The 27,383-nt window shown below is 39.9% G+C and overlaps 1 protein-coding gene across 17 annotated transcripts in view; it reads right to left on the bottom strand.

Annotated features, from left to right (window-relative positions):
- LOC136366277 (poly(rC)-binding protein 3-like) overlaps nucleotides 1-27,383 on the bottom strand; it is a 497,612-nt gene that overhangs the window by 87,144 nt on the left and 383,085 nt on the right. The window contains exon 1 of one of the 17 annotated variants that reach the window (XM_066327316.1): nucleotides 9,172-9,236. The exons of the other annotated variants lie outside the window; for them this stretch is intronic. The gene's annotated coding sequence lies outside the window, so the exon portion shown is untranslated. Of the gene's footprint in view, nucleotides 1-9,171; nucleotides 9,237-27,383 lie in introns of those variants that run through there. 17 annotated transcript variants of the gene reach the window in all.

Here is a 27,383-nt window from a genome sequence, read left to right as displayed (position 1 = left end):
ATGCCAAGTGGTACCAGCCATGGGCAGTGGGTGTTGGTTTACACTTGGTGCAGCTGTGCCGCTTCACAGCCAGTTCGCACAGCGCAAGCCACATCCCATACCTGCCCATGCTGTCCCCAGCAGCCTTTTACTTTGCATTTTGGACATAGCATGATGTCCTCCATAGGATAAGGCAAGGCTGCCTCAGAGAAACCATACTCTCAAGGCAGATTTGTGTCATGAGTGATACAGCTGCGGGCCTCACCATGTGCTGCTGGAATGCTGTGCAATTGTGAGCACGCACCAGCAGTCAAAAGAGCTCTCTGGCCTCAGACCAGACCAGGGACAACCCTGGGCATTTCAACAGCACAGGTGTCTTCATCTGCAGTCATGTAAGTTTAAGTACTCACAAATAGGCCTTAAGCTAAGGAAAATTGCTTTACAAAGTGTATTCTGCTTAAGAATAAACGAAACAGAGACATGGATATGTGAAGTCATTCTAGAAGCTGAAGCAAAAAAACCCCAAACATTTCTTGCTGTTGAGGAAGTTTTTAGTAAGACACTTAGAACCTGGGAACAGTATTATCTGTTCTTTGACCATAACAAACCACCATCTTCATTAATGCTAACATCAAAGATAAACAGCTATCACTGCCCTTATCCAGTTACTACTGGGCAAACATGGAAACTTGAGGCTGGAGAGGCAGGAAGAATTCCTCAATCCTCTTCCCAAAGAAGTTGTGCTAAGTCTCCTTTAAGATTCCCAGGATGTGAAGGTATTGTCTTGTTCTCTTCCGGAACATGAGCATATATGATGTGAGGCATCAAAGTGGCTTAGTAGCTCAGGAACAGCCAGGAATGCAAATAATTTCATAAAACAACATATACAGAGAGAGTCTTTTTGCCATGGCATGATATCTGCGACTCTATGGATGGAGCACTTTTCATCTGTCACTGATCTAATTCAGTTCATTTTTGTCACCCTGCATTATCATACAGTTTAACACAAAGCAAACTTCATCCATCAATTACTCTCACCTGACAACAGGTTGTGGTTATACTTCTTTTTACATGTAAGAAAATAGGGTATCAATTAAAAAATTGGAATGAACTGCCTATCTGAAGTACTTTTCTAATAAAATTAGATGTGTTTTTCTGACATTTTTAATACTAATTTTCACTGAGTGTATGTATTTAGTGATGTTGCCTATCAGATGTCAGAATGCACCTAATTTGTTCACAGTAATTCTGTAAAACATTGTGAACATGCAGACCACAACAACCTTCATCGGGTCAGTGGCAAAGTAGTGTCCACTCACTTTAACCTGAAACACAACTCCAAGTGTGTCACAGAGATGATGCTAGGTGAGCATTTGCACATGAGTTTGCTTAGGCAGTGGGATTAGTGCAGTACATACAAGAGAGGGCCTTAACATGATGCTTTTACCCTATGGAGACTGCTTCTTATTTCTTCTTCTCAGAGTAAAACATGGATACAATTTCCACAACATAAAACTGCTTTGTTCACTTCCAAGCTTTGCAAAAACTAGCAATAATATCAGAAAAATAGATGTACCTATTCCATAAGATTTGGAAGCTTGAATCAAAATCAGCACCAGTATTTTCTGTCCCCCAAGCCCCCTGTTCCCAGGACAACAGGGAACTAAAATAATGTATAAAGTCAAATTCTCAGGATGTAAAAAACAACAACAAGGCTCTTGCTTGCCTGATTTTTTGGCTGTTCAGTTTGGTTCTGCTCTGTTAAGCTAGGATGAAATCACAGCAAACACTACACTAACTCTTCTGTTAATTAACAGCCTGCTTCGCAACTGCACTTTTCATTCCCACAAAAAGTGCTGCATTTCCACAAAGTATCACTTGTAGTAAGGCATTCAAACATGCTAATCGCAGCTTTGCCTCCCAGGGAGATGTATGAGCTTACTCTGCATTAGTTAAAGGCTTCTGAGTTGATTTCCTTTTATTACTGTTATTACAACTTTGAAAAAGTTGAATTTGTTTTACTTTTGCCAACTTGCACAAATCCAGCCCAAGAACGGTGATGACACTCGATATCCTTCACCAAGTTACACGTAACCCAGTTAGGTTGACAATTGTGCCACAAAAATGCAGAGAGAAGGGGGCTGGGAAGAAAATTTCTTTAGACGTCTCTGGTTTTTTTCCACATAGGCTTGTGTGCATTGGCTATGATGGGAATGGGACAGAGAAGTGACCATGGACTGTGCAAAGCAGATGTGATTGTAAATTGCAACATATGCAAATCCTCCAGTATAGCTTCCTCTATTTTTTAAATGATCCTTGCTTGTATTTTTATTGAGTATTTGAAGCTTTTTTCCTCTGCTTAATTTTTATTCTGCTGCTGGGTAGTTATTCAAAGATTGGAAAGTTCAGTCACAAGACAACGGGATTCAGCACTTACTTATTGCAGACTCCTGTTTACTGCAAACACTGACGTAAGTGAGTAAAGAATCTGGGTCATAAAAACACAATAGAGGATGCTACCTGTCTTTGTACCGAATAGCAGGCAGTTGGGAAATTGGCAAGCTTTAGCACAAAACCAGTGTGAAACTGCTTCAATAAGATGATTTATTTTTTATATAAAGGCATTTTAAATGTTCAGCCAAAGTAAGGAAAGTTGGTGTTTCCTATTGAATTCAGGTTCACTTTCCAATAGATCTAGGCATCTGTGGCTTGTACTTTTGTATCCACACCGCAGTGAAATTCATCTTGCTAGGAACAGCAGCACTGGTTGTGTTGCTAAACAAATTAGCAAGGGACTGGATCTGTAGGTCTGGGAAGAAGCACTCTTCAGAACAATTGTCCACTGCTAGATAGAGAAAAAGAGAGAAAAGATACCATGGAGAACACACTGTTAGGATAGTGCCTGGGAAGAGAAGCCCCAGGCACGTTGCTGCCACACTGATAACATACGATAATCTGCTTGGAAGATTCTAGGAAAATGTTGTAACAAGAATAAAATTGATGGTGCAATTTTTGACCATGTGTAATGGCAGGAGATTGTACAATATTAAGAAAAAGACAAAAACCAGGCCCCTGCATGAAGACAATCTCTGGAGTGCGTGAGGACTAAGTTAACAAGGCATGGAAAAAGGAACACAAAGGAAGCAGAGAGCCTCAAACCAATTACAATGAGTCACAGTTCTCCAAAATAACACATCAACATAAAAATATACCCAGCTATCATCCAAACAATATGGCACTTTCTGAACCAGATCTTGAAAAGAATAAATTGTCTCCCGAAACTGAGCATTTGGATGAGCTTTTTTCAATGAAATGTGTGATTAATACCTTTAAAACAATTTCAACAGACAAACATACATGATGATATGTTGTTGTCTGTTGAAGGTGTTGCCCTCTTTGAAAATGCCACCCACTGAGAGTCAAGGGCTCTTTAGAAGTACACATACATAGGGCACATTATGCATTGTTAATCTTCTAGTTGCATTTGTACACAAATTCGGTCAAAGCCAGTAGAACTTTTACATTTTTTTTCCCTGAAAATACAAGCCACATTACACATACAAAGCTTTTACTATCTTGATCTCACTAGATATTGTTTTCACTGAGACTAATAAAAATCCAGAGTAAATTAATTTGTCTTATTGGTATTACTGCATAGGGATGGGAAAGGCAGATTAGGCTCCAATTTACAGTACTAAAAATAGTCAAATACCCTTGCTGTAGGCATTTTAAAAACAGCATCTTATTTTAAAAGAAAAGAAGCAATTTTCTGAAGTTCTTCTAAATCCACGCTTTCTTGCAAAAGTTAGATTTCAAAAATACGGATTAAACCCCCAAGACTCCTGTAGTGGGAAACACCAGGAACTCTGCCATAAGAATAAATGGTAGCCCACATTAATGGCAATGGAAATCATAGGTAAATTAACTGCCTACAAACATGCCTTTATTGTAAAAAAAGAAGTCAGGATAAGATTGATCTGTTACAATAGAGATGTTAGGTGTTATGGAGTCAATTAATGAAATAAAAAGAGTAAATCCATCACTGTCAACTAAGACGTATTAAATATAAGACTGTTTCTGTCTTTCTTACACATGTAAAGACATGTACCTTTAGGCTACTGTTAGTCAGCCTCGGTGTGTGAGCATCAGCCTGCCATCACAATGCTCGAATAATATATACATTTTAATTGGCTCTTTTCCTCATTTAAAGATGAACTGCTAGGCAAAAAGCTATGTCCCTACTGCTGCTTTAAGCTGTATTCAAGAACTCAGCAGCAGGACTGAGCATTTTTTGCTTAAACATTGTGTGCTAACATCTTTTGTCCTGCTTTGTTTTCTGGTCCCCTCCCCAGCAAGCAGCTCTGAGCAATCTTGATTTGTCAAAGTTTTATTCTCTGCTACTTTTGAAAGGCACATGCTGCTTTGTCTTGTTCTAGATCTAGGTGTTTCTGCCACCTCCAAAAAAAAGGGGCAATAGGTTTTGGGAACTTGCAGAAAGCTTTGGATGCCTGTCAGCTCCCACTCCCACACCTTGAAGAGGGGATGTGTCAGCCCAGGCTGCCGCACTTGAAGTAGGTGCCCTCCCTGCCAACTCGCATGGAATGTGCTGACAGGCCAGTGTGAAGAGGGATCCTGACCTGCTGTTGGGTCTGACACACTTCTGAAATTCCCTAAAACTTCTTTGGATTACTTTGTCCAGTTATTGTCCTCAAGAATCCCAGTCCTATTGCTTAACCAATAGTAACAGACAGACTGTTCCCAGTGCATGATCACAATAGATAGCAGGAGCAGAAAGTACAAGAACCTGCATTTTCCTGTAGGAAACTAGTCCAGTCATCAGTATAGCACTGCTATTAGAGGCATCAACAAGCTTATGTAGGGAAGACAAGCAGCATTGTGGAGAAAAAAGATGTATCTCTCTAAATGCCATCCTTCTGTCCTCTCCTATCCCTGCCCACCAGATTTGAAGAGGGCAAGATACAGCTCTTTGTGAATTCACTGGGCAGAGTTTCAGCCATCTCAATGAATGAATGTGACGGCAGAAACAAAAGAATCGTAACATTTTGTTCCACACACTGAACCCCAAAGGTCTTGATCTCAAAATGTCACTGGTCAGAGATGTCCAAATAAATATGCTTCAGAAGAATTGTAACCTTTAATAAAAAGGTACAAGTACTTTCTAAGGATATATGTCTTCAGAACAAATACAATGTCTATAAATAAAAACAAATCCAGCACCACAGCTGGTCTTTAATGACACTTAATTTACATTACAAAAGCAGATTTGGATGTTTATGGACCTGGCAAAGGATTAAAAAGACTGCTTTACCTTCAAACTGCTACTAAAAAAAGCCTCCATTTCCATAGATGTGTCCCAATGCACTACCTTTTCAGTAATGAGCGCTAGAAGATCTAATCAGACACAGGTGCCTACTGAAATACAAACCCACATCCAGTGGCTCCTTCAGACAGCAAAATTCACCTCAATAATTTCCTTTTTTGCAGAGAGCAAGCCAGCTTTAAGTCCCTCTTGAACTTTTAAACTAGGGTTTAAATGAGACTTGGGAGAGGTGTAGTTGTTACGTTGACCACCTGCCTGAATGCTTAACTTAGGTATGAAGTAGATCATACAGCACATGAGTCAACAAGCCTTGTGATCAGCGGTGTCAAAGGCTGACAATACATCTAATAATAACCAGCACAGGCACCTCCATACTCAGCATTCATTGCTAGGAGTCAATTATCCACCATCTATTCAAGGGCCTTTTGAAGTCCTTCTTGTGTTACTTGAAAATGAAATTACACCAGGTCAGGTCAGCCGAAATGGCTGGATTTCTTTTTGGCTGAAGTCCACATCTCCTTTTTTTTTTTTTTTTTTGGCTGTATGTCAATGCTAGCTCCAAACTTCTAGTAAAGCTGAAGTATTGTATTTAATTAATTATTTATTGATTAAAAATAAGCTTTTTAATCCAAGCTAGAACTCCTTGTGGTCAGTCAGTTTTATTTAGCTTTGGCACCACTGACTACCCAGAATTTCTCTACACTCAAGGTTTAAGGACAACTGCTCCTCTAGTGCCCTGTTTCAGCCGGTTTTCAGACTGCAGAGGTCTGCCATAAACCTCAGTGAGATGGGAAGACCAGAACCCTAACATCTGAGCTTCAGAACAGGGAGCACTGAGTGAGCTGCCTCAGAAGTGCTTTCACTTGGCTGTCACTCAGCTTTCTTCTAGTCTTTTCAGTTTCAGCATCTCCATTCTAATACGAACTCCACATTATTCCTCTGCTTTTCTCTTCTTACCCATTTAGATTACAAACCTGGCTTTTCCTTTCAGCTACCTATAAGCTGATCGGACATCACTGTCAGAAATTCACACTCCACATAGAAAATCATCACAATTATATGCTTTAATATTTCCTTGATGAAGAAAACAATCGTGAGAGATGAACTACTTTATTAGGTCATCGACCTGGAAATATTTTTATGCAAGTAATCATTCCATCATGAGTGAAGAAGGATGTCAATTAAATAAAGGAACTATGCAACTGAGTAGTGATATTCCATCACTGAACACAGAGGTATGTGCCCCATCCATACATGTTGAAGTAAACATGATGTCAGAAAAGGGTAGGATAGCCAGATGAAGGAAATCTGGTGCAATTTTACTCTGTCTGTCACTTATTTGGATGATCTAAGGTGGCCACTGCTCAGTGTCCCCTCCTGTAGGCATGGCTAACAGACCCAATGCTTTTCTGTTCAAGGGACTGAGAAGTCTCTTGAGAAGACATCCTAAGAGGTAAGTTAGGGTAAAGATAGAGATGTAACAATAAAGGTCCAGAAAGAGAAATGCTCAGAAACCTCAGAGCCTCTCCATAACATCAAAAAATGTCTTGCTTTGCCTCATGGTCAGGGCCATTTTGCTGTGACTAGCTGAGAAGCAGTTATATCACCTTTGAAACTAAGTAATAAATTTTGAGTTGATAATTTTTTTTCCATTCCTTCCAGGTAGGAAGGATCAAGAATATCAATGATAAAATTTGGAGGTATTTTATGTTCTGTTCCCTTGTCTCCCAAGAACGTTTAAGACCGAGTCTTAGGTGGGTAGATGTTGGTTCAGTCAAGAAGACATTCGTATGGAAAAACAAAGCACAACCCACACTTACAGTTAGAAAAGTTACTCCACAAAGCTGTGAGAAAGTAAAACAACAAGACCTCATTGGGGAGCTCATTTTAGAGAAAGCACAGCAGGATGTGTAGCCACAGTAAAATATTCGAAAAATCTGACCTAGATAACAGCATTTCTTAGTGACTAGAATTCATTAAAAACAACAGATTAAAAATGTACTGCACAGGATTCTTTGAAGCCTGAGTGTCATACTCAGATTAAATAACTGAACTTATGTAAAAATGAAAGCAACTGTTTTTTTCCCTTAACAGAAAAATAACAACATAGAAAACTGTGAGTTCTGCTATTAAGGGGAAGCTAATAATAAGTCAGAATATGAAAAACACCTCTGACTTTGTAAGCTTTTATATGAGTGAACATTGTCTTTGGCTATGAGAGAAGCTAACAAGATCACAGACCTAAGTGATGTGGTATACCAAATACAAAAGCAGAACTCAGTGGAAGTCTAAAAGTTTCCATACTATAAACCTATAGCATTTTCATATCATTTTAGTGAAAAAATATGATCATTAAGTTATGCTGTCTCATGACAGCAGTGTATTATGATGTGTTAGGAAACATCCTTTCCTACTTCTCTGCTTCTCCCTGAGTGCTACAGTAAAAATCCTTAGAAAAGGAGGCTTAGGTGTGTCCCCTCACAGGGAAGAAAGGCAAATCAAACCCTTTATTCCTTGAGAAAGCTTCTAAGTTGTGCTGAATAAACCCCCAGGTTACTGTTCCATTTCAGGAAGATACTTTAATGCTTCTGGACTCAAAGTTAAGCATGTGCTTAAGCACTAAACTAATGTCAAAGTGCCTTCCCACATCAAGCCCACTGTTAAACTTGCAAGTAGAGATGGTTTACTTTAAAAGCTTTACTTTTGTATAAGCATGAATAAAGGGATGAGATTCATGGACTTACAGATTTTTTTTCTGTAAAAATAACATGATGCATCACAAAATACCTTCTAGTGTCAATTCAAAACTTTAGATCCCTGCAAAAGGTCCTCTGGAAATCTGAAAGATACTCTCCCAAAGCAACAAAAACAATAACCAAATCTCTAGTTCAAAATTTGCTAAAAAAAGGAAAGAATTACAGAACACAGACATGCCTTCATGCTTACCACATTTGACAAGTTTGACAGTTTCTTAAAAACTACTCCAGAAGCACCTTTGAATTGTACAAGTCCTTTGCAGCTATTGTCTGCATGGTTAGTCATTTGTCACATGAGAGTATTTACTTTCACCCTGAATCAGTTACCTGGGTGAAACTAAGATATTATCTCTTAGAAAACACTAAAACAATGTAGGTCGATGAGGCTCTCTGTATTTGTTGTAACCTACTTATTACTTGTATTTAGTATTAATTTTCTCATTAACCATCAAGGTTTTCTAAAGAAACTCACTAAAGGAGCTCAATAAGAAGATGACTACAGTTACCAGCTAATAGAGGGCTCCTTCATCTCCTGAAGGTAGCAAAGCACTGGTCAACCATGCCACAGGAAAGGAACGGTTCACTGCAACTTCTCCAGTCAGGACTGCAAGCACTCTGCAAAGCAAGTCCTAATGGATTTAACAGTGGTGACTGAAGAGGTTGCTGGCCCTCCCATCCATCCTATTCCCATACCATTCCACTACCACAGTTAGATCTGACGAGTTAGTGACTCCAATTCCCCTCAGCTCATGGCTGCCTCAATACTAAATAAAACCTGAAGGTGAATCACACTGCCCTCAAGCTGGGAGCTGCACTGGCTGGGGAGCAGGCACACTACTTTTTGTTATTTTTACCTCAAGGATAAGGAATTCCAACAGTGGCAGGGCAAAGTAGATGGCAGTATCTTCTTAAGCTGCCTCAGCCTAAATCAGTGGAGCTCTCCAATCACAGTCCACAGAGCAAAACCCAGCCTAGCTCCACATCTGCTCCATATAACTCATCCACAACAGGATTTGCTAAAGTATATTGGGATTTGCTCTCTTTTGTTGGCCAAATCACTGACAACTCTCTGGAACTGAACTTTTTATAACTCACCAAGCAGATGAAACTTCTTGGACAGACAGTACTGCTCAGTACAGCAGCTACGTGGATAGCTTTGGATCTTGGGCAAATGTGCAGAACTATCAGAATGAAATCTGACTGAAAGAACATTATGTGTATTTTGTAACTGTACTCTTGCATTATAGAGCTACTATTTTTAGGGCCTCACAGACTGTCATCTTGCAGGGCAAGTAATCTAGAGAAAAAATTTGGTATTTTGGAATGAGTGCTGGTTCCACCTGGGATTTATGCAGATTGTCTTAAAAGTCCTAACACAACTGGCACTTGTTCAAGTGTCCCTAGTGACAGCTACTCCCTGGCAGTTATCTGCAAAATCTCCTTAGCATTTTCTTTCTTACCATCCAGACCAACACATTATTTCACTGTATACACTTTCAGCCTACATGTAAGGTAGAATTGCTCCAAGGTTCTCCTGCTGCTTCGAAAATCTCTGGCAGCAGCCTTTTGCTGGATGCTGATTTACTGCGTTTGGTATCTGGCATTTCTGCATAGTTTCCATCATCTGGAAGTTCAAAACATGGTTAACAGGCTGGATGGCTAACACAGGCTATGCTGGTATCCTAATGTCAGAGTGCACGCTGCCTTCATCCCTCTGCCCAAGAGCAGAAAGGTAACATTGCTCCCAGTCTTTACCTAATTTCTTTCTACTCTAGAAGCTTTAAAAATAAAACCAAACAAAAACACCCTGTTCCAGACTATTTTCTTGTTTTACTGTTCATTCAGAACCATGATGCTTTTTTCCCGGATGGATGTTTCTCCCATTTCCACTGTATGGTACAGAAAAAATCATTCCTCCCTACCTGATGTTCCAAGTAACTGATTTGGGCTGTACGTTAACCTTTGCAGCTAAAACTGTCCACGCTGTTTAATGCTTAATAAGGAAGTTTCTTTCATCTGTGAATCTGAGTTTTCTGCTTTTAGACTCTTGAGCTCCAGAAAAGAGCACAGCTTGCTGTTCTTTAATAATTATTTACTTCATTTCTCTTGAGGCACTTTTGTGAGGAACACTTCACTATGAGTGGATCTTCAAAGCTAATTTACAGGTAAAGCTGACAAGAACACTAAAAGATGGACAACTGCAATATACCATGACACTCCAAGTAAATGGAATTATATTAGGTAAGGATAGTGCCCCTTGAGCTCTGAAACAGGAGCTTGTTCATTGGGAAAGTGTATCTGATCTCTAATACACTAGGGGCAAATCAGGAGCCATGTCAGGACATTGAATGGATTTACATCAGTGACAGAGGAGAAGATGACTGGTTTTACAGAACATACTTAAAAAATAGAAGAGGCCTCTAGATCTCCTCTCTCCAACCCTGTGCCCATACAGACCCCCAGGATGTAATTCAGGGGGAAAACAAACAATCAAAACTATGACTTTCACCTGCAGCTTCCATTTTTCCAAAGATTTTGTTCTGGTGCTAACACATAGTTTATTTTCCCACTCACACTAAGGTCAGCAAACAGACACTCAAACATCTTCTGTATTTCCTTGAATTCTCCTTTGTTTTCACCAGAAGGAAATACAGGAAAGTCTGTCCTTACAAAGACTGCCCAAAATCTGTACTTAGGCTGTGACTAAGTATTGCTTTGGATCATGCAAGCCACAAATTCAGTAAAGCAGTTAAATTTATATTTTGGCTTTTACCGCTGAGCAAAAAACTCACCTACATGTATGGGTCTCACTGAAATCTGAAAGATTTAAACACATACTTACTTTTACACAAGAGAGACAGACTTAAGCATTTTGTTCAACAGCGCTTTGGAGATGAGACTTAAGCAAGTCAAGGAAAGTAACATCAAATTAATAAGTACTGCTCTCTGCTTCTGTGATAGCACAATAATTAAAATGTGGCTGCAGAAGTGGCAAATCATACTCTGTACTCAATAAAAAACATAAGTTAATGTAATTGAGGTACTTCAGACATATTGTTGGTTGTGTCATGCTCCTGACCCTGTCTTTCGGTATTATTTTGCCTGATTTACTTCACCAGGAACAAGTGGGTCCCAATTTCCACATGAAGACTTGCACCTGTAATTGTGAGAGAACAGATTTCCAAGTTCTGATAAGGTAAAACTAATGTGCCAAAATGCAGGTAAGTGACCTGAGGATGAGCCCCCTCAGACTACTGTCATAAATCACCATTACTTCAGTCCCAACTCCAGACATTGGAAGAGGCTGTCGTTTAAGCCATTGTCTGAAACACAATTTTGGTGACTGTAAAATCTTGTCTGATCTACAAGTATAAATCCAAATTATCCACACTGACTGATAGTTGTATTGTTCTCCAAAGCCTTTATATGTCTCAGAAAAGTTGATGTACGTAAAATTTACAATGAGAAATAACATCTTTTAAAAAATTTAAAGATCTCATTGCAGATGGATACAAGTAAATGACTTCCAAATGATTTTAGAAAAGCTCTTTAGCATTTACTAAAGCAGTGAGTTTTAATACCCACATCTCAGGCTTGAAAGCCCAGAAATAGCTCTTTAAGCAAGGCAGAGTAGCAAGTGAAGATCAAGTAACAGACACACTTATAAACTAATTGTGTGATGATGATCACATGATGATCTCCACATACATGTATGTACATACATAGATTTTTAACTATGTAATGTATATTCCCTGAGGACATTAAAAATACATACATGAATTATTGCTAACAATATTAAAATTGAACCAGGGTGTGCATCAAATTAATGGTGTCTCCAATTATACAAATCTTAGCACTTCTTTAAAAAAAAGTAGTGAAAAGGAATTACCTTTTAATCTTATGATTTAAATTAAAAATATACTAAAATATACCTTAATCAAAACACAAAAAAGGACTGGTTTAACTGGTAAAATATAATTTTTTTTTAAAAAAAATACTGGCCTCTGCTTCGCTTGTGGTAGTGTTCCTCAGACTTATTACTGCAATTCGCTTGCAGTTCGGTTAAATGTCAATGCTCCAATTACTTTAATAGTCAAACTGTGTGCTATTTTCACCACAGAGTCATTCAGGCTTGTCATGTTTGACAAATCCAGTAATTGAGATGAACTCTTGGAGAATACTGACATGTAACCAGTCCTTTCCTACTACAGAACACTGACCTCTGCAGCACAAATCACAGAGGATTTATTCAGCAGCTTGAAAACACAAACAGGCTTGTTAAGTATAAGATCATAATTTCATACATCTCCATTAATTTCCTTGTTTATTCACTTTCTGTTCCACTGGGGTGGGAATTAAAACATTAGGAGCACTTTCAATAAGCACAAAAAAAGGACTACATCAAATATTCTGAAAAACTATTGTGAATTAAAAATGGCCTAGTAGATGATAAGAGGCTGAGTGTGCTGTCAAACAGCCTCAAATCCCCCCTCAGTGCTCCCTGCCTCCAAGCAGCTGCACCTCACCCCAGCTTCAGCTCATTAACAGAAGAAAGTATTATACTAATTACATAAAGTATTTATCAACAGTGATCATTTCAGTCGTTCCAGTACATTAACCCTTGCTGGGGCCTTTTTATTTTTACTGTACCTCCCCCATGGAGGTCCTGCAGCCACTGTGTAACAATGCACTGAAACCCCAGGACTCTCTTGAATCACCCTGGATTCAGTGAACCAAGCATGAGCAGTGCAAAACCTACCAAGTGTGTACCTGCTGGGCTGGCAGGTCCTTGGGTGATGCCTCTGAGACAACCATCAGGGTTTGACAGGTCGGAACAGCTACAAACTCGCCACCTTTATATTGAAAAACAAGTATTTTGCAATGACAGCTTGTTGCAAAGGTAAAATGCAACAAAGGTCTGGGATGAGGATGCAACTTAGTTCAGATGCAATTCTGAAGCTCCCTCGTGATCTACGTCAACTGAGGACCTGATGCTACTTTTGTTATGAAAAACACCACAGACCTTAGTACCAGAACTCAGCCTTTCTTTGGATGAAGCACTACCATTTCATATAATGAAATTAACCCTCCTCAAAGCAATATAACCTCGAAAAGAAAGAACTGTGACCGAAAGCAAACGATGGATAGAAATATAAGAAGAAATAACTGACACAGACAATACCAGCTTCCAAGAAATGACCTTTGCAGTTGCCAAAATTTAACATCCCTTTGAATGCTTCTGACTGCCCTCATCAGAGACAGTGGCTGGTCTAGGATGCACATTACCAAACCAGGGTTATAAGAAACCTTGCTTCATGTCCCCTCTCCCAAAGACTTTTTGCTTGATCTTTGTCAAGTGAATTTGTTTATCTGTTTTACAACCTGATGGACTGTTCTTCCCTGGAGCCTTTGAAAAAAATGTACTAACTAACAAGTCACTTAGCTTCTGCAGGGGATAAAGAAGCTTACATACCTAAGACAGCATGTCTGCATATATTTTTTAATACATTCTAATTCACAAGCAAGTGTATGGCAACCACCAAGATAAAAGGACATCTGAAAAAATCTGAGAAGGCAGAATTAAGAGCAAGAAAAAAAAAAAAAAACCTTAGTAGGAAAAGAAAAGCTAGAAATTACTTGTGCAGAATTTTCTTTTCAGGACAGTGTTCAAAATCCCAATAAAAGGGGAAAGGGAATAACTAAGCAGTTCTACCCTGATTAAGTTACTACACATTTATTTCCATGCTGTTTCTTTCCAGTATAACTTTTTCTATTAGGTGTGCAGTGCGCACCTGAGACAGAGACCAGAAACCTACAAGGCTAATTGGAACACATGGTAGTGTACAAAGCCTTGGAGCTGGGGTGCAACAACAATGCTGAGGTGATGTAACCCACACCAAAGGGAGGCAGTTAACTGTCCCTTCAGCTGGACACACAGATTCCAGCCTTTTCCACGGGAATGCACAAGATCTTCACGGAAGATGGTGCTTAGTCACTCACACATCATGCATCCAAAGAGAAATTAGCCTGTGGGACAGGGCACAGCTGACTGAAGCAGTCCAGTGCATTTGCCTTGAGGAGTCTGACTCCAAGAGCAATAGGAGGCCTGGCTCCCAACACCAGTCCTTCCAGTCTCGCAATCCACGGTATCTCCACTGGTCACGCACACTGTGTCCATCTTTACTGAGGAGTGCATTTGCCGAGATCGTGAATTAACTTTCTGTCTCTTTGTGTGACACAAATCCAGCTGAGCCTTGTAACAAGGAACAATCAGCACCAAGAGGGTCACAGGGAAGACAGGTGCTCTCCCAAGGTACAGCAAGCTGCTCCCAAGGTACAGCAGTGCTCCCTGAAGGCACCACAATCTCTTGCAGCTGCCAAAGGGGTTTCCCCAAGCACTGCAGAGTCCTGATCCACAGAGCACCTGTAGGCACCACCACAGTGCAGAGAGGGCAACTCCTTGAGTTTAGCTACGAGCACTTATGGATAAGGTGCATTAGGAGGCAGGAGGGTTGCTACCTCTCCAAATAGCAACAAAGCCTGAAGAACAGCACATGGGCAACACAGTGGTCAGTGTGCTGCCCTCCTCTCCACGGTACAACAGCTCCCCACCCACCTTGCCAACCAAGGGAAAATGGGTCATGTCACATCTGCCAATGCGTGCTGGGCATTTATGTGCTTTTAGATTTATTTACTTCTTTCTTCTCCATCCACCTGCTGGTTGTGACCATGTCACATTACTTATTCTAGACAACCTCATACTCCACGCACCAGAGCAGATGAAGCTTTTCCTTCCAGAGACACCAGCCCAGCCGCTCATGCTCCATGGCTTCACCACCTCCAGCGACAGTGGCGCTCTGGCAGAAATCATTTGCCTTTCTGTCAATGTGGAGAAAAGCAACACACCAACTGAGCACATCAAAGATTGGAAGTCTGCATTAGGCTGCAGGCAGAGCTTGAGATGTTATTGTGTATGAAGTTATAAACAGGCATCAGACAAATGCTCAGCTCAGCTTTGAGAAATGAAGGAAAAGGTATTCTCCTGTCACAAGATGCAGTAAATCCAAATCTCATTCTCCTTCCGTCTCCAGTAACTTCGAACCTGGTCAGATGCATTCAGGTGACTGTCCCTCTTCCTGTACCTTTTTGCCATAAACAGAGAGTAGATTGTACAAAAAATCCAGGATTGCAAATCCCACACTTCTCATGAGGGCAACAAACTGTAGACCACAACAGGGAGCAAGTTCTCTAAACAAACTGGAACATGATGACCTTCAGGGCATGATTAAGGCAAGCTGATCCTTCTGACAGCAGAGCTGCACTGCATGCCCTTTTGAGGTGCCTTGCAGCACTCTTTCCTATGACTCTGCTTGCAAAGCCCCATTTATTAGACAGCATTTTTGGCAAAGACAGAGCTTGCATTCCTAGGTACTATACTCAGTATTACTGGCCTGTTAATTTGTTAATTACATAAGGTTATCCATCTCATCTGGTCACTAATACACAATTCAGTTTATTTTCCCAGACTATTTAAAATTTTATTCACAGGTAAACAGGGTCAAAAAGTAACACTTATTAGCTGCTGACTAATGAATGAGAAAGTATCTGATACATGTTTTCCAACATTTCACTTACATTGCTATACAAAGCAAACTACCGTACAGGAGATGGCTGCAAATGATTAAATAAAAAAACATGCTATGGAAATCTCCAGACTTACATGATTTATTTTTTTCCTACATAAACATCCACTGCTTCATGCAATTAATCTTTTCTTTTAATAATCAGTATTTCTCAAGGAACATTTTAAGGCCTCAGAGATGTTCAAAGCCAGTTTTGCTGACTGGTTCAAAATCAGCCATATCTCTTCTGACAGTCTGAAAACAGATTATAACGTCCTGTTTGGGTTTTTTTGAGGCCACATCCTTCTCTGCAATCGAAGTCCCAGTGAATCAGGCGTTTGAACACCTAGTCTGAAAAAAAGACTTTGCTCTTGCAGAAGAGAGGCAGCAGTGAGGAAGGAATAAAAGGGCAGAAAGAAAGCATTATTTATGTTTTAAAATTGGGAAGGCAGGAGACTCAGAGGAGCAAAACTACATAGGAATGAACTAGAAGGATTGTGGTTTATGCCTTCCAAAGGCTCTACTTTAAAGGGTGGCCTCCATGACAGGCAGGTAGGTTTCTTGAATTTCAGGAGACTCCAGGATGGAAGGAGAAGAAAATATTACTTGCAATATATGTTTATGGATATACTTTTAATGCTGTCACACTTTGGGGACAAATACAAGACAGGTATGTTGTTGTTTGGTGGAAGAACAAAGACTCAATTAGGAATATTTGCCCAAAGCTGTTACAATCTAAGGAAGTATCAACAGCCTTACATCAATAATTAGATCAACAAGGGGCAGGGAAAGGCAAGTTTATTTCCAGACACGAAAACAAATGCATGTTGTATACTATGGATCATATTCAAATGTTTAACGACACTGTATTTAAATTGTAAATTTTTTCTCAGTTACAAAATTAACACACACTCCTTTTCTTGAAAAAAAAAAAAAAAAAAAAAAGATGGATTTTTCAGAATATTTTAGGTTAATTCACAGGGAGTGGTTTTTGATTCAGAGATTGTTGACTCCATGCTGGCTTATAAAAACATTTTAAAAATACCCTAGCATATTCTAAGTGGAATGGTTACATCTATGAAGAATGTGATAAATTGGTGTTAGTAGTACCTAATAAAGCACTTATTAACACATCTGGAATGGAGATCCAAAGGGCCTAATGTCCCATGAACAATCCTTTAAAATCACAGTAACCATTTCTGGCTCAGAAAGAATTAGTTTTGATAATGTTCTGAATACATTTGCTCATATTAACATAAGTGATCTTTAATACTCCTCTTACATTTACATTGCCAACAACTGTACTGAGTTCTTTACAGAACAGATGAAATCCTTTCCTTGGCAGGCTGATTGTCCTCAGAGAGAAGAGTGAGATGGGAAAGACAGCAGGAACCCTGCACACACATTACTGAACACATCTGTGTGCAATGCAATCTCCAGAGTGTGTTTTTCTGAAGTGCCACTCACAGCCTCACATGGAGGAAGGTTTGTTCACACCAGGCTGCAGCCCACAGGTAAAAGGGAAGATCCTTTAGGGTTGGTCCTACCAGGATAAAATGAGTGGTTATCTCCGCCCAGGAGGATGGAGCACTGAGATGAAACACTCTCATTTGCCCATAACGCTGCCTTCAGAAACTTAGGGATGTAGAGGATAATAAAAGAACATAAAGTAGTCAGGGCTTTTGGTGATACTAAATGAGATCTTTTAATCATATTTGCTTTATGTAGCTCTGGTAGCTATGATGCTTTGGGCAAAATCTTGTCTGAGGTGGTAAAGCATAATATCAAAGCCCAGACTGAGATTTTTCATTTATGTTGGGGATTTATATCATTTGGGCCATGCTAAGATAATACATTCTATGGCACTTTTTATTCTTTACTCATAAAATTTGTGATTCTTTTACAGAATTTTTAACATACAAACATGCACAGATAATTGTAATATGCAGTTAATTTTTTTATAAGTATACTTGTATATAATTTAAATGGTATGTAATATAGTCAACGTACATTTATATAGTATGCTGTATTGTGCCCTTTTTCCTTAGTGCATTGCAAATCTCTTTGTACTGGCTAAACAACAAGAAACAATAGAAGATTTTTTTTATTTATTATGTGTCTTCAGCTTGCTATATAACTACATTTTCCCCCTTTTACATCTGTTTAATTAAAGTGAGAGTGCCACACAATTCTAAAAGTGGAAAACTTGAACAATGAACTGTACAAATAGGTGTACTGTACCATGACAATCTAACACCTAACCTCAATATCATAAAAGCATTTTATAGATTTGATCTGCATATTTAGCTGCTCTCCATTCAATCTCGGAAAGTGGAGTAGCTGTTGAAAATATGCTGTTAATTGTTCTCAAACATATGTTGAATAACTCCTGAAAAATATTAAATCAAAAGAATATCTTTAATGGATGGTTTCTTCTTTATATCTCCCTCAAATACAATTAATAAGTGTATATTACATATGTCAACCCCTAAAAACTAATAGGAAACTTCTAAGTACTTTAAGTAGAAACTGAATTTTATGAGTAAAGGCACAAACTTGCAGATAATGCCTACACTGAAAATGAAGCTAACATAAAAGTTTCCAAATGAGAGGAAAAAAAGAAACAATTCTTCACACAAAAAAAATAAATAATAAGGTGCAAAAAACAGCAACACACACAGACACACAGAGGAAGCCTGCCTATAGTAAGAAATTATTTAGACTTATGTTTCTGGCTGGTTTTCATCCCACCAGAACCCTATCAACAAAATTATAACTATGTATTACAGACTGCCTACTTACTGTTAACACACACTTCATCCTGCCAAGGCCAGTTCTACAGCAAACATTATCAGTGTGCAAACCACAAATGAACAAAATTACCATCTGCACATTGAAGAACAGAATTGCAAACATAATTATATCTCTTACATGTAGTAAGTACACAGTTGTTTAAAATTTGGACTTACAACCTGTTTTTCAAATAATGGCTTCAGTCTGCTTCCAAGTCACCAAGCTAATGGCTGTAATAAGTAGCTATACCTCTTAATCAGAGAATGTCACAATAAGCATAGTGCATCTATCTATCTAAGCTTTTTTGGCCATGTTATTATGGTTTATGAGCAGTTTTACCACCCATGTGTTATGCTGTCATCTTCTTCTAAAAGCTGGTTATTAGGATTAAATGGAGAAAGTGAAATATGAATGCCTGTATAAATTGCAGAGATGAATGCTGCTAAAAGCAAGGTGTCCTAGGTCAGAGGAAGACATATCACATATTGCAGGGCACGCCACTTACTTCAGCAGGAAACTCATACAATTTGCTTGGACTCTATCAGGCTTTCTGACTCATTGCCACAGTTTGGCTTCGTATGGAAAACAGCTGATCCTGACTTGTTTCTACCCTGACATGTACCACGGCCCAAAACACTAGCATCAATCCTTCTTCTCACCTATTTTAAAGCCAGATGCTGTAATTACTGTGTTATTCATTATATTAAGACCACTATACCTCATGAAAAATTACTGATAGTCCTTCCTGACCTTAACAAGACACCAAATTTCAGAGGGCTACTTTCATTAGAACAAAAAGTTCACAATGAAATCAGACATCCTTAGATGCAGACACATTCACATTTGGTACAAAATACGAGAGATGCACAACGGGGTAAAACTAAAAAACAAAAGAAAACCCCCAAACCCACAAAGAACCGTGGATGTGCAACCACCAATGAATTATGACTTGGCTAACAAACCAGTAGTGCAAGGCTGTTTGGGGTAAGGGAGGGACAATTCTCATTCTGTGACATTTTAGCAGAAGAAAACAGGAAGCAATTACTGTGCTCTGCTCAGCACTGAGGAGGTCACATTTGATGTTTTGGTGCATTGCACTTGCAGGAAGTGTGGAAAAACTGGAGAGAATGTAACATATTTAAGAAAGCAAAATATTTAAGAGAGTTCCTAGAGGTCTGATCAGAAAGGAGAAAGGTGGAGTTTCCTTGTCTTAGTAAAAGATGAGAGCTTTCCAAGAGAAAAAGGTTTTTATAAATGAGGACAGTGCTGTTTTTCTCCATATCTGGACAAAAAAAATCACTGATTTAACTTGAAACAAAACAACACAACAACAACAACAATAAACCCCAAATAAACAAACAAAAAAACCCAACACCAAAAAGCAAGAAAAAGAAAAAAAGAGAAAAAAGCAATACTGTCATAATTCTGGTTAGTAAGAGAGCAGACCTTTCAACTAAAAGGATCACAAAGCAGAGAAATAAACTACTGCATGTGATCCAAAAATCTTCACTGCAGATTTTTAAGGAAGTAATTCTGTAAGACATAAGGTAGCCATAAATAATTCATCCTAGCAGAACTAGATAACCTTTAGAGATGCCTTCAAGCAGAAGCAGTGTAAGAACCCTGGTGATCCACAAGGCAGATTCGAAAAGACGAGCCTGTCTCCTCCTGTACCATGGCTTTCCATCCCAGCTGAAGAAGGGCTGGTAGGGCTTGGTGCTCCCATCCAAAGGCCTGGAAGCAACTTCTTCACAACTTCTCTACCCTCAAGTCTTGTATTTCTGAGACTAACAAGACAGGGCTGCATAACACAGCAGAAGGTGAATGACAGAATTTCCCTTTTCCTGCATGCAGCAAGAGTCAAACAAAGTAATTTCTTCAGAAGTCCCTCTGTCAGCACATCAGCCACAAGCCATTTGCTGTTTCCTAGAGCTGTCTTCCTGTAGCCCCCTGATCCTCCCTGTTGCCTTTGCTGTGATCTCTGTCATGGCCTCCAAGCCTTCTCAAATCTTTGCATGGACAATAGGTCCCTTTGGACTGTGGGGAGCAATCTCTAGCTCTTGTAGGAACCAGGCTACAGAGAAGAGCTAAATGACCTCTTCATGCCTAACCTGACAGTGAGACTGAGATCTACCCATGGTACACTATGATACATTTATCAATAAAACATAGCTAAGGCCCTTCTGTGACATCATTGCTACATCACTAGAATGGCAATGTCATAACTGGAAGTTCACAGACTTCTCCAGTCTGAGCTCTACTCTGTTCTCAATTTTACTATCCTTCCTTTCAGACATACACATCTTTAAATGTCTCTTCTGCTACTGTAGGAGGAAGGATTCCTTCCAACGAACATAAAGGCTATAAATTGAGAAGAGCTTTTTTTTTTTTTTTTTTTTGGTAGCTGCCTCTCAGATCCTAGGAAAGGCCTTTGACCAAAACTGGCCATGTCCAGTTCCAGGGAGTTTTAATTCTGCACATGATGGGCAGCCCTGTACCAGAAGCAAGGCGGAAACGTGTGCACAAACAGCATCCATACCAGTCTGTTGGTGACCTTATGTGCTGAATGAGCCCACAGCTGGCTGCTGAAGTAAATGGGATGCCAGCTGATGATACACAGCACCGGCGCTGTGTGCTCGCAGTGCTGCACCTACTAATGAGGTAGGCTGCTGTGCTCTGCAGTAGCTGAAGTTTCTATGGAGCTTTTATCTTCAGCTTCAGTGAGTTACAGTAATCCAGCCTGGTTGTGCAGAATGTGTTCATCACTACTGCTAGATCCGTGCCAAAGAAAAGGAAGCAGAATTTCTTGAACAGCCAGAAGTAAAACAATTAATTTCTGACTATTTCTGGCATCTTGGTGTTGAAGTACCAGCTAGAATAGAACGCTGCACAGAACTCATAACGCTTTGAAAAAGGAAGGTCAAGTGCTTTCCCAGAGAAAAGGGGTCAGTGCCTCTTCTACTTCCATCAAATCACTCACGCTAGATCCATTGCTATGCTGTGCCTTGGATACACTGCAAGCCAGTCACTCTTGCTGAGTAATTTAACAGGATATTGTGATCTACACGTCAAAATCAGTAGGATGATCAAGTATGGATGTTAATATGATTTAAAAGGTACTTTGCAGTAGCAACAGCTAGAGACACAATTAGGTCCCTGTCTCTGCTAGTCAAGGAAATATAATGGAAGATTAGTATAAGTAATTACATTACACTGGTCAAAATAAAAGAGCTAAGCACTGCATTTTCTTTCATGCCTGTACTCATTTGCCTGCTAGAAGTGGCAGTTCCTTAATGCCTTAGCTGTGATAATAGACTGTGTAAGCTTTATTGCAGGTGTACCTTTACCATTCTGTTCACTTCTTATGAAAGAAAAACCAAATACTGGCAGCACAAAACGGTACTTTGCAACATATGCTGGAATAAATGCTTCTTTGATACACAACAGCCAAACATTATGATGAAGATACATGAGAGGATGGGCAATCTTCAGCACCCTGCTGGTAGCCAAGTACCACCATTTAGTGATGTGACAGCCTAAAATGTTCAATATAAACCATCTTGGCTGTGGGGAGAAAAAAAAATCTCATCCCAGAAAATTAATCCTTAAAAATCCAGCCCCCACATTTTCCCAGTTTCCAGCGTTCCTCTGAAACAGTTGCCTTGTTAGTGTGTACTAAAGCAAAGTGAGGTTTAGCATCAGCCAGAGGCAGCTGCTGGCTTTTCGTCCCAACTGGAGGGGCGGGAGGGAAGGACTGGCTTTTCCCAATGACAGAATCTAGGATAGGCGGAGGGGCACAGGCTATTATGCATCAACAACAAAACAGGACTGCCAGGATGGTTTCCCCTCTGATGTAAGGCAGTGAAAAAGAGTTGCACATAAAGCAGGAAGAACATCTGACCATCCAAGATCTTCAGTACTTTCTGCAACAAAAAATACTGCAATGACCTCGAGTCAGTGTACGTGACTGATGCACACATGGTACTCATACAGCCAGACATGGTCAGAGCATGAGAACTTTTATCCTGAGCAATGTGCCAAAGGTACCTCTCAGCCTTACTCATTCAGGCCTCTCTGGGATAAAATTGCCTCCCAATGTAATTTGCATTCAGAGAGGATACAGGACCTTTAGATTTCTCCCCCTACTGTGGCCTCCTGCTTTCTGTTAGCAGCCGTAATTGCAGTGCTGGTATGAAGCCACAAGCAGGCTGGCAGGGTAATGCCCTGCACAAGATGGCTGGACAAAGGTGAGCCAATACAGCATCCATACCATTCCCACTCCAGTGAAGCAGCAACTCTGACTTGCAGGCAACAACCTGACATCTGCAAGCACAGCCATCAGCACAGAAATCCCCTAGGAGCAATTCACATTTTAGAGATCCCAGGCATGTCAGGAGAACACACACCTTTTTCTATCCCCTTGGGGCTGCAACATACAGTAGGGGGATGCAAACCTCATTCCTGAGAGTATCCTTCTCTCTATTAAGGCTTGTAAACGAGCTCAGCATAATTCAGTTCTACTGGTGATGGTCCACTGGGCATCACTTTTTTAAATGCTGCCAAAGATTAAGAGTTCAGGTTGCTTCCTCAGCCCATGAATTTCATGTAGTATTACCATGCAGTACTCAGTAAATCTTCAGCTGCTGCTATAAAATGAAATAAAATGACCAATAAGCACTATTTTTAACCACACAACATCTTACTCATTATGCAAGATATGCTTATGTCATTCTCTGAGGGAAAAATGCCTTATTACTTACATTATATCTCACTGGAAATACAACAAATAAACCAAGAAAGTCTACTGAAGGATGAAAATAATGGCAACATGTGGTACAGGGGCTGACCTTAGGAGAGAGAGGTATTTATCCTGAAGATATGCAAATTTTAACAGGAATTTTGAGAGAAACACTGCCAATTAAGAAAACTGTCTATCTCTCATCAAAGAAGACACATTTACCTAAATAATATTTGCTTACATTTAACCCATACTGTTCTGTTTGTGTGTACAGGGGTGGAGAACAGTGGCATACAAGATGGATTAAATCCTGACTTCTCCCCACAATGTACTTTCTGCTGCCCTTTGGGACTATAGCTCAGTGCAATTCAGAAAGGTATTCTTCTCAAAACTTAGTGGCTGTCACTTATGCCTGAACATATGGTCAGTTTGACAAAATCTTTAGCAGCCTTATGGCTTAACACCAGCTTGCATACATACGCTGGTTTTACCTTAACAGGCAATGGTATAAACCGGTATCTTTTTTCCTTTCTGCTGGCTGATTCCCTGTCACTTGCACATACACAAAGAGGTACTGAGAAAAAATAATAGTAGTAATAATAATAAGTAGTGACATTACATTTCTGCAAACACAACTGACGCCCATTTCTGAGGAAATCTCTATGTCCTTCTGCACACAAAACTGGTGAACATCCAGAGTAGCTGCTACATACTAGTAGTCTATAAAGCTGCACACCCATAAATGTACTGAATATGACTAGTTATGTATCAGAAATGCATAAAGGTAGTGGTGTGGCACACATCAGAATTCATTACTGCACTTTTTGTGGTGGTGTTTCTTTTTTCCCCCAGAGGTATATTCAGACCAAATTAATGGCCTCCAGAAAGAGTAGATGACACTGTGCACAGCTTGGAAATCCATTCATGAGAGAGAGTGACATGAAACATGTATTAGATAGCTGTACCTTCTGGGGCCACAGTTGTCATTTTTGTGGAGAGGCACCTGTTACATGAAAAGTATTTACCAAATTTGATAAAATGGGGTGCAAGTGGACATGAAGCCTTAAAAATCTCCACTTAAAATTGAAAGAGCAGATGCTTAAAGGGCACCAGAGCCATCATTCCTATACAAGCAGTACAGCACTGGGAAGAACATTGATGCACTAAGATTAGTGTGAAAGGTTCCTAGCAATGACTACCTGCTAAATACAATGTAATTAGAGAACACTTCCCTATGAATTAAACGCAAGTACTTTGATATGTGACTGAGCACATTACATTACATAGTATTAGCATACATCTGAATTTTTTCCTAAAATGGCAGCCAGGCAGAATACAGTATTTCCACACTAGGGGCAGGAGGGGGACTGGAAAACCTGGTGAGGCGTGAAAAATTGAATTTCAGCAAGGCAAGGGAAAGGACATTGTTGGGCAATTACAGCGCTCCCGTGTTTGCCATCCGCGCAGGCTGCAGTCATCTGCAGCGACAGCGCGGCGCACGGCTCCCCCAAGGCACGGCACTCCAGTTAAATCAATTTGTCAGGAGCGGGGCTGCTGCCTCCCCACTGCAGAGGAGGCCCACCGGAGCGGTGGACAGCTGGGGTGCACAGCTGTCTCTCTGCAGCAGATCAATTAGAACATCAAAATTCATCTGCTAATTAGCAAGCATGTACAGAGGGGAAAGAAACCTCCCATAAATGAATCATTTCCATGTATTAATGAATTCGGCGATATCCCACATTTAGAACCCAGCCCAACAAGAAGAGAGACAGCCACAAGCTAGCATGGCACAATTTCATTATTGCAAAAGGTGATGCTACTGCTGAGGTGAAAATAAAACTCCCTACAACTAAAAATTTGCCTTTCAAATATCAGTGAGAGAAGACCCACATCTACTAGAGCTACTAATGTCTGATCACATTGCAAACACTGATCACTCTAAGATTGCAAATTTGAGAGCAAATACAAACAGAACCAGAAAAAATACATATCACAGTCAGCCTGACATGCTGCTTGCTTTGGAACATTCTGAGTCCCTTGACTTCTGTGACTGAGAACTGGGCCTCAGGTCAGCAGTTTTTATCCTTGTTTTTATTTATTTTTATATTCAACCTCTGTGTTGTTATTAGAACGACACTTACTGTTTATTCATATGTTGCAATGTTGCTGAGGGTGTTTTTACAAGAGAACTCAGCCAAAGTCAGCTGCTGTTCCAATGCCATTACAAGGCTTAGCAGGACAAGGTCACTAATTTCTTTTTTTTCTGACAGTTTTGGCTTGTTTGGCACAGACAAGAAAACACAAACCAACAATAACATACTACATTTTTCATCAGGACTCAGAGCACAGCTGTTAATTCTTGCACACAGAGCTCCCAAATCTAGGAGAAGCCAGCTACATTGACTAGTAATACACAGAAAATTAATTTCTTCAGTTGGGAAGAGCCCCACTGACCTTTGTTACTTCCAGTACCTTGCCCATCACAGCCTAAGTGCAATGGACTTGAGTGGCTGTTCTTTGCATACGAAGTACAAAGCCTTTGCTCTTGAAAGTTTGTCTAAGAACGCTTTTAAAATGGAAGTGCTCGAGGAAAAGAGAACGGTGTGGAGAAGACTAAGAGAAAATTACCTCCCAGAAACAGCAGCATAGTAAAGGGAACTCTAAATCTGGCATCTGCAATAACCTTACTGCTCATCTAAGCAGCTCACTCACTAAATTCAATACATTTTCCCAGGGAGTTATCTTTTTTAAGGCTCTGTTTCCCTACAACTGTATGTTGTACATGTTCCTGTACATGTACAGGAACCCACAACTGTAGATTTGATTTTCAGGCCATTTGGCAGAAGATAATCAACTACAAATCATTATTTTGAAATAGATTGCTGTAACCCGCAGCTCAATGATGCCACAACACAGAATTCCTACTTGGAAACTATATTCTTTAACCTGACAAACAGGGGCTAACTGCTTACCTTGTTCTCAGATCTCTAGTTTCTCACCAAGATTTTTTCCCTTTCATTCTTTTAAGGACCAAAACTCTGCTAGATGACTGAAAACAGAGTCACACAAGAACATCGTAGGTGAGGAGCTGAACTCTCCAAGGGAAGGCTATGAAATGTTCTTCCCAGCTCCACTGCAGTAAGACAAACTGCCACAGAGAGCCACGTCCATTCTCGTCTGTTGAGGGAGATCAGCTGAAAATAAGTCGCAGAGGAAGTCAACCAAGATAGTAAAGTGCCCCCACTTCCCTTGCAATAATAAAGAGTGTGCATGAAAAATGTTTAATAATATGAGGAAGCTTTATCACCGCCCTTGTTCCTTTTCAAATCCTGCACTGGACTTTCATCTTGCACAATTTCTGTTATACCAAATGATGCTAATATGTGAGCTGGAAGAGTGTGACCCAGCAAGTATTACGGCTTTAAGCTGCCATTTAGTATCAAATTTCTTTCTTAAGTGAGGATTGCTGAATACATGAAGCACGGAGCTATAATATATACTCCATTAAAAGCAGTCCAGAGAATGTGACATTCTTCTTATCATATTACCTCAGTTACTGGCAGAATAATATAATTATGATTCACATTGGAGTGGCCTAGAGAATGGATTTAATCAAATTTTAATATAAAATACAGCCACTTAGAGCATATTCTATCCAGTAGCTTGTTCAGCCAAGATGCTGGGTAGGGAGGGGAATTGCAGTTGTCATTCCCAGTAACAGGACAACAATTGCTTTTAAGTCAAATATGGCATCAGGATGTTTAAGCACACATTAGAGGATGCATTGGTGTCACTGCTATTGTGCTGTACTCTATATATGTTTCAGCATGGATGACTGCTGTGCCACTTTCAGTCCCTTAAGCTTACAATATAAAGATCTGAAAGACATTGGTATCTGAGTGTGTCTAGCAAGGAATAAGTAATTCACTTACTGAGAAAACTTTTAAACATCCTACATTCCGGCAGATCAAGTGCCTGGATTCTGTTCTGAAGGATGTCAGTGCAAATTCAGAGCACAGCTGTCAAAAGCACATCAATTCTGACTGAATTGCCTTCTTCTGATTTGATTATAAACAGATGACTTAGAAGTTCAGTGTGTTCCACTGATTAGATTCTGAGTAACTCCAAATGCAAGGAGACTGTGATAAGTGTGT

The sequence above is a fragment of the Sylvia atricapilla genome, chromosome 1, assembly GCF_009819655.1.
Source record: "Sylvia atricapilla isolate bSylAtr1 chromosome 1, bSylAtr1.pri, whole genome shotgun sequence".
NCBI classification, from domain to species: Eukaryota; Metazoa; Chordata; class Aves; order Passeriformes; family Sylviidae; genus Sylvia; species Sylvia atricapilla.
The sequence above is the reverse complement of the archived record's forward strand: the minus strand, read 5'-3'. Positions and strand labels throughout refer to the sequence as shown.